The sequence below is a fragment of the Molossus molossus genome, unplaced genomic scaffold (genome assembly GCF_014108415.1).
Source record: "Molossus molossus isolate mMolMol1 unplaced genomic scaffold, mMolMol1.p scaffold_m16_p_6, whole genome shotgun sequence".
Taxonomy (NCBI): domain Eukaryota; kingdom Metazoa; phylum Chordata; class Mammalia; order Chiroptera; family Molossidae; genus Molossus; species Molossus molossus.
In genome coordinates, this window is record NW_023425399.1 from 32,194,121 (window position 1) to 32,212,100 (window position 17,980).

The following is a 17,980-nucleotide window of genomic DNA, read 5'->3' on the forward strand; positions in this document are numbered from 1 at the left end:
GGTGCATGGTTTGATGCTTAACCACTGAGTCACAGCAGCCAGGCATGTTTTCACTTTCTTTTATTTATTTTTATTTTCTTGTTTAAGAGTGGGAGGGAGAGAAAGGGAGAGAGAGAAAAAAAAACATCAACATGAGAGGGACACATTGACTGGTTGCCTCCCACATGGCCCTGACCAGGGCTGGGGATGAACAACAACTGAGATATGTGCCCTTGGCCGGAATCGAACCCGCGACTCATTGGTCCACAGGCCAACGCTCTACCACTGAGCCAAAGTGGCCAGAGCATGTTTTCACTTTCTTATTTTATCCTCACCCAAGGACATATTTTGCATTTATCTTGAGGGAGAGAGGGAGGAAGAGAGAAAGAGAGAGAAACATCAACGTGAGAGAGACACATCAAGTGGTTGCCACCCACACAACCCCAACCAGGGCCAGGGACAAACTGCAACCGAGGTACATGCCCTTAGCAGGAACCAAACCCAGGACACTCTGGTCCGCAGGCTGATGCTCTAACTGCAGAGCCAAACCGGCCAGGGCTGTTTTCACTTTCTTAATGTAGACCTTTGAAGCACAAAATTTTTAATTGGCCGAAATCCACTTTGTCTATATTTTCTTTTGCTATTTGTGCTTTTGGGGTGATATTTGTGAAGGTGTTGCCTAACCCAAGGTCACAGCTGACCCTTGAACAGTGCAGATTTGGGACCCACATTTTTCAAGGGTGAACTGTATTTTCCACCTGTCATTGGGAATCTGTGTATGTGGATGGTCAACTTATGTTATATGTGGGTTTTCAACTATGTGGGTGGTCGGTGCCCCCAACCCCTGTATTGTTCGAAGGTCGGCTGTACTTTTATGTTTCATTTAGTCCTGAGGTTTTTATGGTTTTAGCTCTTATATTTAGATCTATGATCTGTTTTGAGCTCATTTTTGAATGGTTTGAAGTAGAAGCCCACCTTCATCCCTTCTCATGTGACTGTCCAGTTGTCCCCGCACTGTTTGTTGAGTAGTCTTTCTCCATTGAATAGTCCTTGTTGAATGAAAAACAGTTTTTGCTAATACTAACACTAATAGGATCTGGGATTTGAGGATTTTATCTATTTATTAGGTTTCCTTCTTTGTCACAGAAAAGACCAAATGTATACATGGGGACACAAACACACAGAGGTTCACCGAGACCTAGCACAGATAGACACCCACACTTGCTCATCCAATCTTTCCTTCACCGAAGACCCTGTTCATACCCTTCAACACTTAGAGGAATAGTAGAGCGAAAAGGTAGGCTGAGGCTTGATTCACCTGTGACTACAATACCAAGTCAGTTACACGTTTGCCTCCCCCGTGCCGGTACCTGAATCATGGCAAACTGTTTCATTTCCCTGTAGTTGAGTATTTCAACATCGGCTTCCCCAAATGTTGCAACATTTCACTCATGCACAGAGTTAGAAAGGTTTATGGAAAAATGCATCAGTTTCATGTGGAATAGTCACTAGAAAATTAGAGAAGTAAGGGGAAATGTGTCCAACCTTTAAGTCTGTAGTTGCAGAAAGACTTGAGCAACAAGCAGTTTCTCAAAATGAGGAGCATGGTATGGCTGGGTCATCTGTCAATTACCTTTTTTGGAATGCAGCTTGTTTCATAGCCCCAGGAGGCATAAAACTGTTGTGTAGTTCAACTTTCCAGCCCTGGAGTGGAGTGGGGGGTGGGTACGGACTTAGTCATTCATCCCTTTATCAAAGATTTATTGAGCACTTACTATGTGCTAAGCGTTATGCTAGGTGCTGGGGTGCACATAATGGTTTTTAATGCACAAATAATCCCTGTCTTCATGGAACTTACAGTCATATTAATACATCATTACAAATATAAATGTAACATTGAAAACAGGTAAATGCCATGGAGGAGGCAATGGCAAGGAGGCTAAACATGGGCCAGATGCCTGAGCTTGAATGCCAGCTCTGTGTGAGTCTTGAAAACTCCCCCAAATTCTCACTTTTTTCTTCTATAAAATGGGAACAATCACAGTACAAACACTTTGGAGTTTTTCTGTGGATTAAACTAAAATAGAACCAGAGGCATGGAAACATGGAACAGGCTGACGAATCTCAAAGGGTAGCAGGGCGAGGGCGGGAAGAGATTAACCAGATAATTTATATGCATATGTGCATAGCCCATGGACACAGGCCATAGGGCGGGCGGTGAAGGCCTGGGGCGGGGCAGGAGCTGGGTGGAGGGCAGCAATGAGGGTAGAAAAGGAGGAACATCTCTAATACTCTCAATAATAAAGATGAATAAATAAATGTGATGCAATCCATGCTTAGAGCCTCGGCCTTAGTAAATATTCAGTAAATTAAGTGTACATGATGCTTTATATTCTCTAATTTTGTATTTAAAATGGAATGTGCCTTTCTATAGGGAGTTTGGGATGAACTGGATTATTTCTTTTTCATTGTCAATTATAAAATAGGTCTCATGGTAAAATATTACAGAATGTTTCAATGTTGGGTTGAAATGCAAAGACTCTTTTTTATGTTCCTTCAGTACAAGTTCTTGAGAGGCAGCCACACCCAAGAGTTTCTCATTATCCAGATACGTTTTTGCACATAACAGTGTCCTTGTCTTTGTGTTTATATTCGTGAGGTTTGTTTTTAGTACGGTGGGGTCATAGTATACATATTCGTATGCTACTTGAGTTTTATTTATTTTTTCAATTTTTTATCCTCACCCGAGGACATTTTTTGCATTTATCTTCAGACAGAGCAGGAGGGAGAGTGGGGGGAAGAGAGAGAGTGAAACATTAACGTGAGAGAGACACATCGACTGGTTGCCACCCACACGACCCCCACTGGGGCCAGAGACAAACTGCAACTGAGGTACGTGCCCTTAGTGGGAACCGAACCCAGGACTCTCTGGTCCACAGGCCAATGCTCTAACTGCTGAGCCAAACCAGCCAGGGCTACTACTTGAGTTTTAAAAAATTAATATTAGGACCTGAGATTTTTTTCCGTATCTGTCTGTATAGATCCAGGTTCACTTTTTTTTCTTTTTAATGACATTGTCTTGCAATATAAGGATGTACCATTTCACCTGGAATCTTACTACAGGCATATCCTTGCATAGATAATGACCTTCACAAAATCCCAAGGCAAATTTTATAGACATCATTTTTTCATCTCTCAATTGCCATTTTTTTTTCTGCCTCTACCTTCCCCAATACAAATGGGCTTCCTCTTACTTCTGTGGACTTTTGACACCCCCTGGAACTCCCCCACCCTTACCTCATCTTGGAAAGATCTTGAAACCTAAATTTCCAACAACCAGAAATCCAATGTCAAATCCAGAATCTGCATAAACAACTTATAAAAGGCAATGCAAAAGTACACACAAAAAATGATTCTTTGTAGATAGATGCAATTCTTTGTAAATCTTTCCTCTCGGTACGGTTCTTCTTTGAAAGGGCAAACTGCTTCTTACAATTACAGTTCATCCGAGGGCATTTTACTGTCGATCGGGAAAAGATCATTCTCTTTAATTTTAGAAGATTTTAGATAGACATGTCGTTCAATTGCTCCTTGATTGTTTTGATAGGTTAAGAAGTTGAATTGTAGATCAGCAGCTTAGTCGAGAGGGTATATAAACCCTATAGGCTGGGAATAGCCGTAATATTTCTGATTTAATGACTGTCTTCATCTGTTTAGAAACTAATGTCACTACTTTATTAATGTGTCCTTCTGATGTATTTTTTTTAAAGTTATGGATTCTGATTTTGAAGTGCAAAGGGCTGTTTCTTTCCGAGATTTCCAGAAGTTCTTTACACTGATTTTTCTGTGGTCTGTCTGCTTGCTTCACAGGACGGCGCTGTGAGCTTGACTAGGCGGCCATCCCTGGCAGCTGGTCCAGAGCCTGGTGAGTACTCTGCACACTGCAGCCAAGAGCTGCTAGTTGTGGGGTTCTAGAACTTTCCATGTGTAAAATAAGCCCCTTCGTTCACGCTGATGTCCCAGCTGAACTACCTCTCAGAGCGGATTCACAGACATTTTCCTGCATGGGACCGAGCGTCGCTCCCCTGGCAGTTTGTAGATTTGAGTTTATTCATTCCACCAACCTTGGGCACTTTGCTGTTTATTAGATTTTCTACTTGCCATCTGTGGCAATGTTGCCTGCATTTTATTTACGTGACTGTTCTCTGCGATGCTTTCTGAGGAGAAATGTGTGACTCATTTTTGGTCCTGTGCAGAATTTGTTTACGGAGATTGCCACCTGTGTGAGGAAGCAGGAGCATGCTCGTTGCTGCTAGCATCCTCCCTCCCTTTGTGGGAACTCTCAGTGGAATGATGTAAATAAATTCTTCCAGTGCCCCTCGAAAGTACCACTTTACAAATCTTCGAAGAAATGCTAAAATGGGAAACAAATATCTTTATATGGGCAGTTTTTATTTATAAACTATAACTTGACAATGCTTTATGCTAGAGCCAGAATCCTAGTGAATATGAGAGATTGTTCTCGTCTGACCCTTTAATCAAATTGCTATTTTCTAATTGCTGTTGTAAGTAAAACATTGGACTGTATATCATTTCTTACTTCAAGGGACAAGCAGTCATTTTATAGTGATCGTATGAGAAAGACAACCACTATTCATCCTGACAGGTGAGCTCCAGGTCCCAGGCATTTAAAATCAATGTTATTTTCTTTGCTGTGTGCATATCATAGCAAACCCTCCTTTACCTTCTCAGGACCCAGGGCTGATTTCTTCTGGCCCTTTGTGAAGGGCAGAAAGAATCACACTTCTCTTAGTGATCCGTATTTAATGATGACACAAGAATATCAAGAAAGTAGATTTATTATCGAATGTTCTTACCTATTTTTAGTCAAGTGCACTATATTTTCCTGTTCCCCAAGGATGACTCATAAAGCGTATTTTAGCAGGCAAACCAGAGTTGGGGGTGGTGGGGGGAGCTGCATAATTCTTTAGGGACTTTAAATCAGTATAGATGTGACAGCTTTTTAGTCTTTTTTATTACCTTTTTTCTGGACTACCCACTTTCTCTACATAATAGTTACATTATCCTTACAAATAGGCCATTTCTCATCAGCTGTATTATAAATAATTTCTATTAAGAATTGTGTGCTGCCAGGCTGGTGTGGCTCAGTGGATTGAGCATCGTCCCATGCACCAAGAGGTCACCAGTTCTATTCCTGGTCAGAGCACATGCCTGGGTTGCAGACTTGACCCCCAGTAGGGGGCATGCAGGAGGCAGCTGATGGATGTTTCTCACATCAATGTTTCCATCTTTCTCTCCCACTCCCTTCACCTCTCTGTCTAAAAAGTCAATAAAAACATATTTTAAAGAATTGTGTGCTTAGTGAAAATAAACACTTGATTCAAGAGTCCAAAACAAAAACAAAAAACATAAAACACAGGGAGCTAAGAAGTTGTTTGTTAAATATTTTAAGGTCCATGAAGAAATTTTGAATATTAAGTGGAATAAATGCCACACATTTGATTTTACAAAGACTTTGGGTGGCCTCGGATCCTGGGACAGATAGCAGTATGTGGGCTTCTCTTTGGTCCCCGCAGCTGATGAGGCCTGATTGGACCTGGTGCCCCACACTTCACCAGTTGTTGATGGCCATCTTTGTGTTAGTCTAACCTTCCTTCCACAGAGAGGATTCTCCTGTATTTCTCTCTGTCTTCTCCTAAAAATAAAAACATTCCACTCTAGCAATATTATGTTACTGGATATCTTGTATCTTGAGGTGTTTTTTTTGTTTTGTTTTGTTTTGTTTTTTGTATTGAACTGAAATCTGATTCTTTCATAATGTCTTTACTCAAAATTGGAACCATGTTGACTGAAGAACTTAAACTTTTCTGGTTGTGTCTTGAACACCTGCTTATTTCTCTGTGATTCCAACAGTGGACTGTACATTAGTTCCAAATGGTTTTGTTTCTAAAAGACAATTACATCTATAATACACATTAAGAATGTATTTCAGCCCTGGTCGGTTTGGGTCAGCGGTTAGAGCGTTGGCCTGCAGTCCAGAGAGACCCGGGTTCGGTTCCCGCTAAGGGCACGTACCTCGGTTGCAGTTTGTCCTCGGCCCTGCAACCGAGGGTCATGCAGGTGGCAACCACTTGATGTGTCCCTTTCACGTCGATGTTTCTCTCTGTCTCCCTCCCACTCTATCTGAACAAAATATCAAAAAATGTCCTCGGGTGAGGATTTTAAAAAAATGTATTTTAATTCCTGTGATGGCAAAGGTGTATTTTAGATGTTGCTTATTTGTGCCACATTCAACCTAGCCTTTTATCAATGTTGGGCAATAAACTAAAATAGAATATATATTTATATAGACAACAAAATGAGTGTTTTGGGATGAAGTATCCTTACTCTTATATTTCTAGCTTCAGAATGACTCTTGGTGAAGAGGAATTTATTAACCTGGTCAAACCAAAGGCTGTCTTCAAGTTTCATGCAAAGAAAGAAAACAACCCTTGATTCTTCTCCCCTGTAGCATTTCAGTTTGGAAGATGTATTACTCTTTTGAAACATTTACCTAATGTTGGGGGCCCTTTCTTCCTTTCTGAATGATTTTAAATTGTTTCAATTAAATATTGGCTATGTACAGAATTTATAACATTACTGTCAGATGTAACATTCACCAAACTTGAATGTTGACTTCTCTTTGTTTTCCCCTCCACTTTGGAGCCTCACACCATCCTGACGACTCTCACACCTGGAGATGTCTGTGTTGAGCCAGCACTAGCAGCATTTTCTAGCTCTAAGACCTGTGTTTAGGGTACTGCAGTGATCTTTAGGAACAAAATGCTTCTTATTAAACTGTAAGCAGTGCAGCTATTTTAAACCGATATGTTCTAGAAGCTCTTATCCGTGGAACAATAATTAGGCTTCGTGTCTCCTTAGAGCCCATTCATGATGACAAGAGTCTAGGGTTGAGCTCCCCAGAAGCAGACCTGCGATGAGGATTTCTGCATGAGTGTTTTATTAAGGCAGGGCTCCCGGGAGAAACCAGTGAGATGCGGATGGAGAGGGAAAGGGGGAAATCCAAGCAGAGGGATGATTTGAGCACAGTCCCTGCCTCAGGCTGGCTGATCCCGGGGGGAACTCTGGAGCATAATTGCTCCTGAGAGTCTGTTTTTTCTGCTCAAGGCACGGAAGTGGGCTTTCCCATTCCTGCATCCGTTACTGGCTGTGGGCTGCTGAAGAGGGGCTGGAAACTTGGGAGCCCTTGACTCTGCATCTGCAGGGGAAGCAGTTCCCACGTTCAAGGGTATTCCTCTTAAGAAACTTGCTGGTGCCATCTCTTAGAACCAAGCACACAAAAACTGGGAGACGGGCACACAGGACAGTTAAAAGGGACCCAGTGGTGTCTGGACGGGACACGGGTGTGTCTGCTCTACCCAGCCACATGCCACTTGGCTCCTTCCTCCCCCTACAGGCACATCTCCATCCCTTCCACCCTCGATTTTCAACCTTATTCAGCTCATGGCCCACAGAAGCTAATTACTAATATTCTGCAGCACAGCAGAAAATACATTCTTTTGCCAATCTGACAAAAAAAATAGATAAATTTTAATTCATTCACAGCTATTGTGTTGGCTATGTGTGTGTGTGTTTTGTTTTATTTTTTATTTTTTGGACAATCTAAGGGAAAGAGGTCAGTGCTCCCAACTAAATAGTCAGGTATTGCATATTTTAAAAATTCTTGCAGCACACTGGTTGAAAATCTTTGCCTTAGACCATTTTCTGGTGCAAGTTAAGCACTCTCAGAAGCTCTATAAATTAATTTTTTTCCCCTGAGAAAGTAATGGGCTACTGCTTCAATATCTAAGTCCTAAAGTGATTGCAGTCTGAGAGACACCTAGGTAATTTTTAGTGAATAGAATTTCTGTATGTATTAGAGTTTAAAAATAATATCTGAAGTTTTAAATCTTCCCTTAAATGAATATCGTCATGGATAATTATTTCAGTGCCCTGAACAAGAGGCAAGGGTATTGTCTGACTGGCAGTTATTCTTGCTAGAAACATATGTACTCACTCTGTTATCTTTCATTCTCATCTCTTACCCATCCTTTAAAATTTCATTTTCTAATATTTGCCCTTTACTTTGAAAGTATTTTCTTTTCACACACTTTTTAGGGGAAATATATAGTGTTTCTTTGGGAACCTTCAATTTAGTATAGAATAAAATATGGTCTTGTAGAAATATCATGTGAGCAGCATGTGCAATTTAAAATTTCCTCATAGCCTCATTTAAAAAGTTAAAAGAAATGGGTTGTTATAGCACCTGGAGCCAGAGGCTGCGAAGTCCAAGATCACAGGTGAAATTAATGTTAATAGTCCATTTAGCCTGGGATCCCTAATGATTATCATTTCAACATCAACAGTGAAGTGTCACGGTTTTCTGGCATCTATTTTACATTTACGACAACCAGCAATTCAGACTGTCTCATGTGCTCAGAAGACACTCATGGCTGGTGGGCTGCCACGGACAGTGCAACCTCAGACTGTCGTGGAGAAACTGGTAAGACGCTCACTTCCTGGGAATGAAGACTGTCAGCACTCCTGGGTCTGTCTCCCAGTCTGGTGACTCTACTCGGTGGAAAATGAAGTGGCACTGTTGTCCATGAGCTCATCTGTCTATTACTGCTTGCATTTTGAACTTAATACCCTGTCGGCATGAATTATGAAAAGGATTAGGTTTGGCAGCTAAGAAGCCACTGGTAACTCTCAGGGGTGCGGAATTCTGGGATGGCTTTTGGGAAGAATGTGGGTCTTCAGTGAGAGTGGGAAGACTTCAAAGAGGAAAGAAGGGCATCTTAGGCAATAGAAAAATATATCTGTGTGGAATGCGTGCTGGGGAGAAGACTCTAGAAAAGTTGAGGTACTTGCATGTAAACTTGATGAGGCTGGAGTGCAAAATACATGATGAGAAAGGTGGTTAGTAGCTAGATTGACACTGGGTTCAAAGGGGATTTTGCAGCATATGAAGTGAAGTGTCAGCATGGTCCAGTTATATTGTGGAGTCTGTTTTAGTTATTTATCATTGTGTAAGAAAGCCCTCCAAAATGTAGTGACTTGGCCCTGGTCGGTTTGGCTCAGTGGTTAGAGCGTTGGCCTGTGGTGCAGAGAGGCCCAGGTTCGGTTCCCGCTAAGGGCATGTACCTTGGTTGCAGTATGTCCCCGGCCCTGGTTGGGTTGTGCGGGTGGCAACCACTCGATGTGTCCCTTTTATGTCGATGTTTCTCTCTCTCTCTCTCTCTCTCTCTCTCTCTCTCTCTCTCTCTCTTCCTCTCTCTCCCTCCCACTCTATCTGAACAAAACAAAACAAAACAACAACACAACAACAAATGTAGTGGCTTGTTTGGGCAGCCTTTAAGACAATCAAATCTTCTGCTTACGCCATGAATGGCCAGCCTTGGCCTTCATCCATTTTTCATTATCTTCACTTAGTTTTCAGTATCAGAGCATTCTCAAGTGGTGGGCACACCGAGCCTCAGATGTTCTCCTTTCTTTCTTGATGTGGAGGAATTGAGAGATGAGAGGAAAAACGAGCAAACACAACAGAAAGGAAGACTTTTCTAGCCCTTTACTCCTCTTACCAAGGAGACACCTTTGCCATGTAAGGGTGTCCTGTTCAGAAGGCAGAATTCTCCACTTTGGACAACTTTGTGGATACAATCTTTCTATTTCTAGGTGATTCTCTGTTGCTCTGTTTCCTGGTCTCCATGTCCAGCTGGGCCTCTTTTCCCAAGGTGATTGGAAGGAGGGAGGAAAGGGTGTGGGACAGACACCATGACTTTTGAACAATAACTTTCCTAACAGTTGCTAAGGCAGCATTCTGCAAACCTTTTTGTTCCAGGTTTCCATAGGAAGACCTTCAGCCTTGTTGGAGCCAGCCTGTGTTTCCCTCAGCAGGGCCCGGACACTGGTTGCGTAATGAACTTTCACTTTCCTTTCTCTCCCTCTTTCCTCTTGCAAAGTCACAGCCTTCACCTAGAAAAGATGAAAAGGACAACAGCAGAAGACTTTAGACACGAAGTGTATTGAATTCTGCAGCTCATTTACTATGAAATACACTTATAAAAAGGGCTGATGGATAGATAAAGGAATGAATAAAAGGTTAGATGTTCAAAACAGCCAAGTGGTGGGAATACGGTTGTTCATTGTAAAAAATCAGCTTCATTTTTAAAGTAAAATGTTAGAGAGAAAGCATTAATCATAAAATTAGAGTGAGGGGTATTGGGGAAGAAAATGACAGTTTTCTACTCTAGCAGATGCTTAAGACTTGTGCTAATTTTAGTCTAAAAAATGTTTCAACACAAACTCTTAAAAGTCTGTTTTAATGATGTTATTTGTTCCCGCTTATTTCCCAAAAGATTTGAAGAAACTAGCAAAGGACTAACTGCGATATAGAGCATTTTCGCTGTTGCCCTTGTATATCTTAGTTTCTTCGACTGGGCTTTTCACATGCAGCTTCCGAGTGTGCTGCTGTCGGAGTCATTATGGTATAAATTGCTTTTGTGTGTCACTTTCCAAAGGCCCTTGTGATCGTGACAGCAAGAACTTCTTATTCCAGAGACAGAATTTCTTGTCTCCTCACACGTTGCTGACTGCTGACGTTCCCATTTTGAATTGGGCGTCATGAATCTTTTCCAGGCCTAAAATAGGGGCTTTTTTTTTCATCCCGCAATGGAAATGTTTGCTTTGTTTGGTCTGTTTCTGTAAGAGGGAGGGGAAAAAAAATAAACAAAATCAACTTAGCTCTCTGTTTATTTTATTTTATTCTTATTTATCAATAAACTGTGAAAGCCGGTGGAACTGATTGCATTTGAAAAGTTTTGACTTCTTTTTCGGAAATGAAAAGAGGAGCAGGCATCCGGTCTTGACCGTCCTCAGGTGGGAAAGGCAGCTTGCTGCAGCCTGAGGATGAAAATGAGCCCTCCCAGGAGAGAAACCAGCGACCTTGGGCCGTAACTACCTCGCAGATCAGCAATATTTTGTGGCCCTTGGGGAGAATCAAGTGTCACAAAAGCAGGAAAGAAGCAGTTAGAGGAGGACTCGAAGGTGGGTGATCCACTGACCCTTCCCATGTGGCCGAGGACGTGTGGTCTTTCAGTGAGCGTTCAGGTGGCAGGGAGGAGACGGTACCCGTAAAAAATAAGCAGCAAGAAACAGATGCAGGAGTGTCTTTATACTCCTCGAAGAATAGCACGGCGGTCTAGAACCGGGGTATTTTCTCCTTGGAGAAATGTTAGAGTCCTTATTGAGCTAGCAGAAAAATAGAAGTCAAACGCACTTCCCTCCGTCAATTAAAAGTTCCCTGAAAACCCGTGATGCTCCTGGTGACTTTTATTTCTCACCTGGCTGGATGCACTATGGTAGGAAGAGTGTGTGTGACGGAAGCCTGGGGCCTTGGTTTTCCCATCTGGAAAAGGAGCACAGAATCACCCATGGCATTGTTTTCTGGAAGTATTTACAAGGAGATGGTGCGTATACAGGATCTGTCTTATAAATATTTAGTATGTTCAATGCTGTTTCTTTTCCGTGGATGTTCATGAGGCACAGGACGAATGTCTAGTTACCCTGCCCCTTTCTCCCTCTGCCCTGTCTTCTGTACAATGTAAAGCAGGGAGGGTCTGCAAAGGCGGGCATTGAGGGCCCAGCCACCCTGCTGTGCTCCTCCCGAAGGCTGCCCTGCCCCCAGCACTTTACAAGGTGACGATTCTGAAGATTGTAGATGACAGAACAGATGCTGCTGTTCTGTTAGGAGGACCATCCCCGTAGTATCGAACCGCCTGCTCTTGTATTCACACCATTCCTTCTTCCCTCCATCCGCGTCCGTCAGCACGGTCCTCCCCTGGCGCTCATGTCTGCCTTCCCAGGGGCTCCCATCTTACCTAACCACCCCGCAGCTTTGTCTGCTGTGCCTTTTCTTCTGCCATCTGCTTTTTGTTTCATTGAAGTGAAAAGCACAAAACAAAAGTTAGGCGTTTTAAAGCGAACAATGTAGCACATTTACAGTACGCGACCACCACCTGCGTCTAGTTCTGAAATATTTCCATCACCCCGTTTAGCACAGCTGCTCCCTCCCCACTTTCCCCGTGCCCAGCCCTGGCACTGCCAGCCTGCCTGCTGTTTCTGTGGGGTTACCTCATTAGGGTATTTCATATACCTGGAATCATGGAATACGTGACGTTTTGCATCTGGCTTCTTTCACTAGGCATCTTTTTTTTTTTTTTTTTAAATTCATCCGTGTTATGGCATATTTCAGTACTTCATTTCTTTTCACAGCTGAATAATCATGTCAGTTGTATGCGTATCCACAGTTTGTTTATTCATTCATCCACTAATGGCCATTTGGGCTGTTTCCATCTTTTTGCTACTAGGAATAGTGCTGCTGTGGACATGTGCATACATGTATTTGAGTCTTTCTTTTCAGTTATTCCGGGTATATACCTGGGAATGGTTTAACTTTTTTGAAGGATTGTGTTCTATAGTAGCTGCACCATTTTTCATTCCCATCAGCAACGTTATGAGAGTTCCGGTTTCTCCACATCTTTGGCGACACTTGTTTTCCTTTGCTTTTTATTGTAGCCCTCCTGCTGGGAGTGAACAGTCATCACGTGGTTTCTATTGGCACTCCGTGATGACTGAGGACCTCATTCGTCTGTTTATGTGGTTGTGGACATGTGTATGCCTTCTCTGCTGTGATGTATATTCTGTTCCTTCACCTGTTGTTTAAAAAGTGGGTTGATTGTTAAACTGTAAAAGTTCCGTATATATTCTGGATACTTGATTTTTACCAGATATATGGCTTGCAGATACTTTCTCCCATTCTGTAGGTTTCTTTTCACTTTCTTGATAATGTTGTTTGATGCACAAATGTTTTTAATTAAAATATATATGTGTGTGTGTGTGTGCATGCATACTTTAGGGTGAGAGGAAGGGGGGGGGGGGGGAGAGAGAGAGAGACCTGTACATGCCCCGACCAGGGATCAAACCCACAACCTGGGTATGTGCCCCAACTGGGAACTGAACTTGCAACCTGTTGGTGTACTGGACAATGCTCCAATAATTGAGCCATCCGGCCAAGACTAAAAGTTTTTAATTTTGATGAAATTGAACTTACCTGTTTTTGTTTTTGATGCTCCTGCATTCATTGTCATTTGCCAAACCCAAGGTTACGGAGATTTACCCTGTTTTCTTTCAAGAGATTTGTGGTTTTATGCTCTTATTTATGTCATTGATCCATTTTGAGTTAAGTTTTGAATATGGTATGAAGTAGGGGTCCAACTTTATCCTTTTGTATGTGGTTATCCTGTTGTCCCAGAGACATTTATTAAAGAAACTGTTCCTTCCACATTGAATGATATTGTCATTCTTGTCAATCAGTTGGCCCTGATGTGTCATTTCATTTTTTGACTTTCAATTCTATTTCATGCTTTTTATGAGTATCCTTATGCTAGTGCCATATTGTTTGGATTCCTGTGTCTCTGTAGTAAGTTTTGAAATAATGAAATATGGGTCTTTCAGCTTGGTTCTTCTTTTTCAGTATTAATTTGGCTATTCAGGGCCCCATCCTCCTTTTGCTTTCATCATCTGTTTGTCCTGTGGTGAGTCTGAAACGGTGGTGGTGTACCTTGGGAGAAGAAGCAACTCGGTGAATAGTCATAGCATTAGTTGTATGGGAATTTCTTATAGGCACTCTAGAATCCAAAGGCTTTTCCTGCTTAAGGTTGTTTCCTGGGAACCTTGGTAATAACTGAGTTGGTGGCAGAGCCAAGCCAGTGCACAGGCTGTTGGGTAAAAACTGCTGGTTAGAATCCCAATGGAGCCTTTTGGAAAATAACAGCCATACAGCCTGCCCATTCCTGGGATAACTGGGTATAATTCGCTGGTTTATGCATAAGTTACATGGTGATAGTCATTGTCGAGTAGGTAAACAATTTCTAAAAACCCTCTCTTATATGAAGGAACGCTGTGACAAAGGCATCAACAGCCGGGAGCGGCCGGGGGCGGTGAGACCCAGCGAGGAGGAAGACGGGCGGTTTGGCCGGAATCAGCTGCCGGGTGACTCCCATTCACTGCAGTGTGCTCAGTCTGGCCCATTCCTGGGAGGGTAGTGAGACTATGTGGGACATTCCTTTTGGAAATAACTCATCTGTGAATCCATAGCAACTTCTCCTGAAGCGTTTCCAGATGACCCTTAAAGTCCCCATTTAGGAGAAGGGGAGTGATTGCCCTTGGGGTGCAGGAGGAAGCTTGCTTCAACCCCTAGACCCTTGGACAGTGAGAAAGAAACGCATGATTTCCTCCTGACTATCATTAGAATAGAGTTAGGAACAGCTACCTGTGTGTGTTTCTGTGTGTACTTGTGTACATGAGCAGTGAGTGAAAAGCCAAAGTAATCATATAGGTAGAACTACTTGGATTAGACTAAACAAGATAGCAAGAAATTAGTTAGATCAGAAGACCTAGGGCCATTTCTGAGGGAGCAGGAGGTAACTTCTGGGCTGGTGCAGGGCCTCCTGAAAGCCGCTGCTTTGTGTGCAGGTGAGAGGGGAGCTTTCGTTACCCCCTAACTAGGTTAGGAGTTTGGGGGGCAGAGTGGACATGTAAGTTAGGAGGCCTTAGCCCTGTAGTCCGCCCTGGGCAGAAGACCCGGTGAGAGCCTTTGCCTGAGAGAACTCTGAGAAGCAGATCTTCAAGGAGCAACAGATGCTTCCAGGCCTGACGCAGGGACCAGCCGGAGCTCACCTTGGACTGTGGTCAGCTTAGCTTTGTCTTCAGGGTTTGGCAAGAACTCAGAGCATTGCCGGGAGGACACAGTTCTCATCTGATGAAAACAAACAAACCATCAATTGCACCAACACAAACCCCATGCTCCTAGAGAGTGCCTGACACATAATAAGTGCTCAATTAATGGCAGCCACTGTTTTTACTAATTATACCAAAGAGGTGGTGCTCCGTGGATGTTCTGTAGAGCAGCCCCGCGCCAGGATTTTCAGACGACAACCTGCTGTCGATTGCATCCACTGTGAGACTGTTTCCCCGTGTGAGCAGGACTAACACCAGTAAAGTCCCATGGAGCAGGAGCAAGTAACCCCTCCACTTGGATGTGCGCTTTTAAATCAGTTAGGAGAGTGACTATCCGCCATTTTCAGCCACCAAAGCAGCCTCAGAAACTCTGCAAACAGAGGAAGGGTTTTAGGATGCTGTGTAACCAGCGAAAGGGCATTGTCCCTGCATGTGCTCATTGCCTTACAGGGCGGTTGCCATGGAAGAAGGCCAGGAACTGAAGCACGGACTGCGAGAGGACAGGAATGTTAACAGGGATTCCCCCTCAGGATGGTGTTGGAGGTAGACGTTTTACCTCCTTATTTTATCTTATATATCTCCCAAAAGTGTTGAGCTTATTTTTTTTACTTCATTTGGTATTTTAATACACTAAACATTTTTAACAAATAAATATGAATTCTTTGTGTTTAAAACTCTTTTTAAGATTAAGAAAGACATGATCAGAGTGATTATCAGGGGGAAAAGCTGGGAAACTTATTGCCAGTTTTCTTCACAAGCAGTGTATTAGTCAGCTAGAACTGCCATAACAGAATATCACAGACTAGATGATTTAAACAGCAGAAATTTATTTCACAGTTCTGGAGCCTGGGAGTCCAGGATCAAGGTGCCATATGGTTAGTGTCGACCATGAATCAGGCATTGTTCTAAGTACTTGGAAGAGAGCAGTGAACAAGAGATATCCCTGATTTTATGGTTTTGCCTAAGGCTGTTCTTCTTGGCTTACAGATGGCTGCTTTCCCGCTGTATCCTCACATGGTCTTTCCCTGGGCGCCACATCCCTGGCCTCTGTTTGCATGTCCAAACATTCTCTGCTTACAAGGACACCAGTCAGATTGGATGAAGGCCCACACGGAGAGCCTCATTCTAATCTAATCACCCCTTTAAAGGCCCCATCTCCTCATACAGTCACATTCCAAAGTACTGGGGGTTAAGGCTTTAACATTTTGGGGGAACACAATTCATCTTATAACAGGCAGCATGTGAGTGAAAGAGAGAATAGGTAAAGTAGGAACTAACCCAGAAAAGTGGCTCAAAAGTCAGAGGCACAAGGAATAAGGGAAAGTTGTAGGCGAGGAACCTATATACTACGAATGAGAAAGAAACTACCTCCTTAGTTCTGTCAGTTACTTTTTGCTGCATGACTACCCCCAAAATGTAGTGGCTTAAGACATTTATTTAGCTCATGAATCAGTGGGTTGGCAGTTTGGGCTGACCTTGTCAGGGAGGTTCTGTTGATCTCCATTGAGCTCGTATGTGTCTCTGGTCAACTGCTGGGTATATTACGTCTGGCTCATTTAGAATGGCCTTAGTTGGGATGGCTCATTTCTCCTCCATGTGTCACTTGACTTGCAGCAGGCTAGTTTGGGCTTGTTCACATGACAGTAACAAAGTATGGAGAGAGAGAGAGCGCGCACAGAAGCACCCACCTTCACTTCTTCCACACTCTGTTCACCAAGGCAAGTCACAGGCCAGCCCAGACTCAAGAAGTGAGGGACCAGACCCTTTCAGGAGCATGGCTTTGAGGCCAGGATGGTTTGATTGTAAACATTCTGTGGCTGATTCTATTTTATGTTCACAATAGACTTTGCCTGTACTCATGAGTCAGAAAAAAACAATCTGGAAAGGAATTACAAGTCCATTTATCTATGAGTAGCAGTTCTTTATTCCGAAATGAAAATGAGTAGTTTAATCAGAACATTTATTTCAACGGTGCATGTCTTACTTGCCTGTGTGGCTTGGTCTAGCCAGATCACTGGGAGCGATCCTCGCTGGGAGAGTGCTGGTGGTAGCTGTTGTCTTCCCTTATTCTGCTTTGCATGTAGCCTCTGAAATGAGCTATTCTAACAGAAATCTCCAGTTTATCTCATGGAGAAAAGCTTCATGAAGCTATAACAGGAGAATGAGATCTCTGGGGTCTTGTATGGGGAAGATGTCGAGCAAATTCAACCCTAACCCCTTATATGGGAGAACATGCTTCATAGAAAACCTCCTAGAAGAGAGTTACCTTTTTCTCACCAAACCTACTTGGTACTCATGTGGGGCTCTGTGAAGAGAACCCACTCTGTAATTAGTTCATTATTTTATATTAAAAAATACTGTGTCATCCGGTTGGTGTTGACCCATGTACCAAGAGGTCGCCGATTCGATTCCTGGTCAGGACACATGCCCAGGTTGTGGGCCCAATCCCCAGTGGGGGACATGCAGGAGGCAGCCAATTGATGTTCTCTTTCATTGATGTTTCTATTTCTCTCTCCCTCTCACTTCCTCTCTCTCTGAAATCAATAAAGGAAAAAGTAAAATAAAATAAATAATAAATACTGTGTCTAGCTGCTGTTCCTTAGCCTCACTATGGGACAGCTCCAGCGCACGTGGAATTCATGGAGTAGAAGAACATGGTAGCACCTCCTGGGCCAGGGAAAGGAAACTTGTGTAGAGTCTGAAAATTTCAATATTAACGTTTTGTATTTGAAAAGCAAAAATACAACTAATTTTTAGTACATTTACCTAGAAGAACTGTTTGGCTGATCCAAAAGAAATGTGGATACTTCACTTATATAGGTAGCTACAGCTGGGTAAAATTAATAGGTCATTTTTAATGTCGGATGAGTGTGAAAGAGTAAAGAATGGGTCACGTATTTACATCAGCCAGAGTGTCTGAAAAGTGGGTAAGTGTTTCATGTATACTATACAAGTTCTCGGGGAAAGAAAAGTAGGAACAAGAGAAAAACAGTCTCACCATTATTTGCAAGTGTCTAATCTGGTCATTCAGAACCTGCTGCTAAAATCCTGTCGGGCTTGTTTACTCTCTGATTGTTTAAAAGATAAAGCTGAGAGAAAAATATGTTTGTCATATGTTAATCTAATACTGGATGTAACTTAG

General features: G+C 42.7%; 1 protein-coding gene across 1 annotated transcript in view; it reads left to right on the forward strand.

Moving 5' to 3' along the window:
- Positions 1-17,980, forward strand: part of PLCB4 (phospholipase C beta 4) — a 304,315-nt gene that overhangs the window by 39,617 nt on the left and 246,718 nt on the right. Inside the window, exon 2 of the mRNA XM_036245264.1 lies at positions 3,850-3,904. The gene's annotated coding sequence lies outside the window, so the exon portion shown is untranslated. The remainder of the gene's footprint in view (positions 1-3,849; positions 3,905-17,980) is intronic.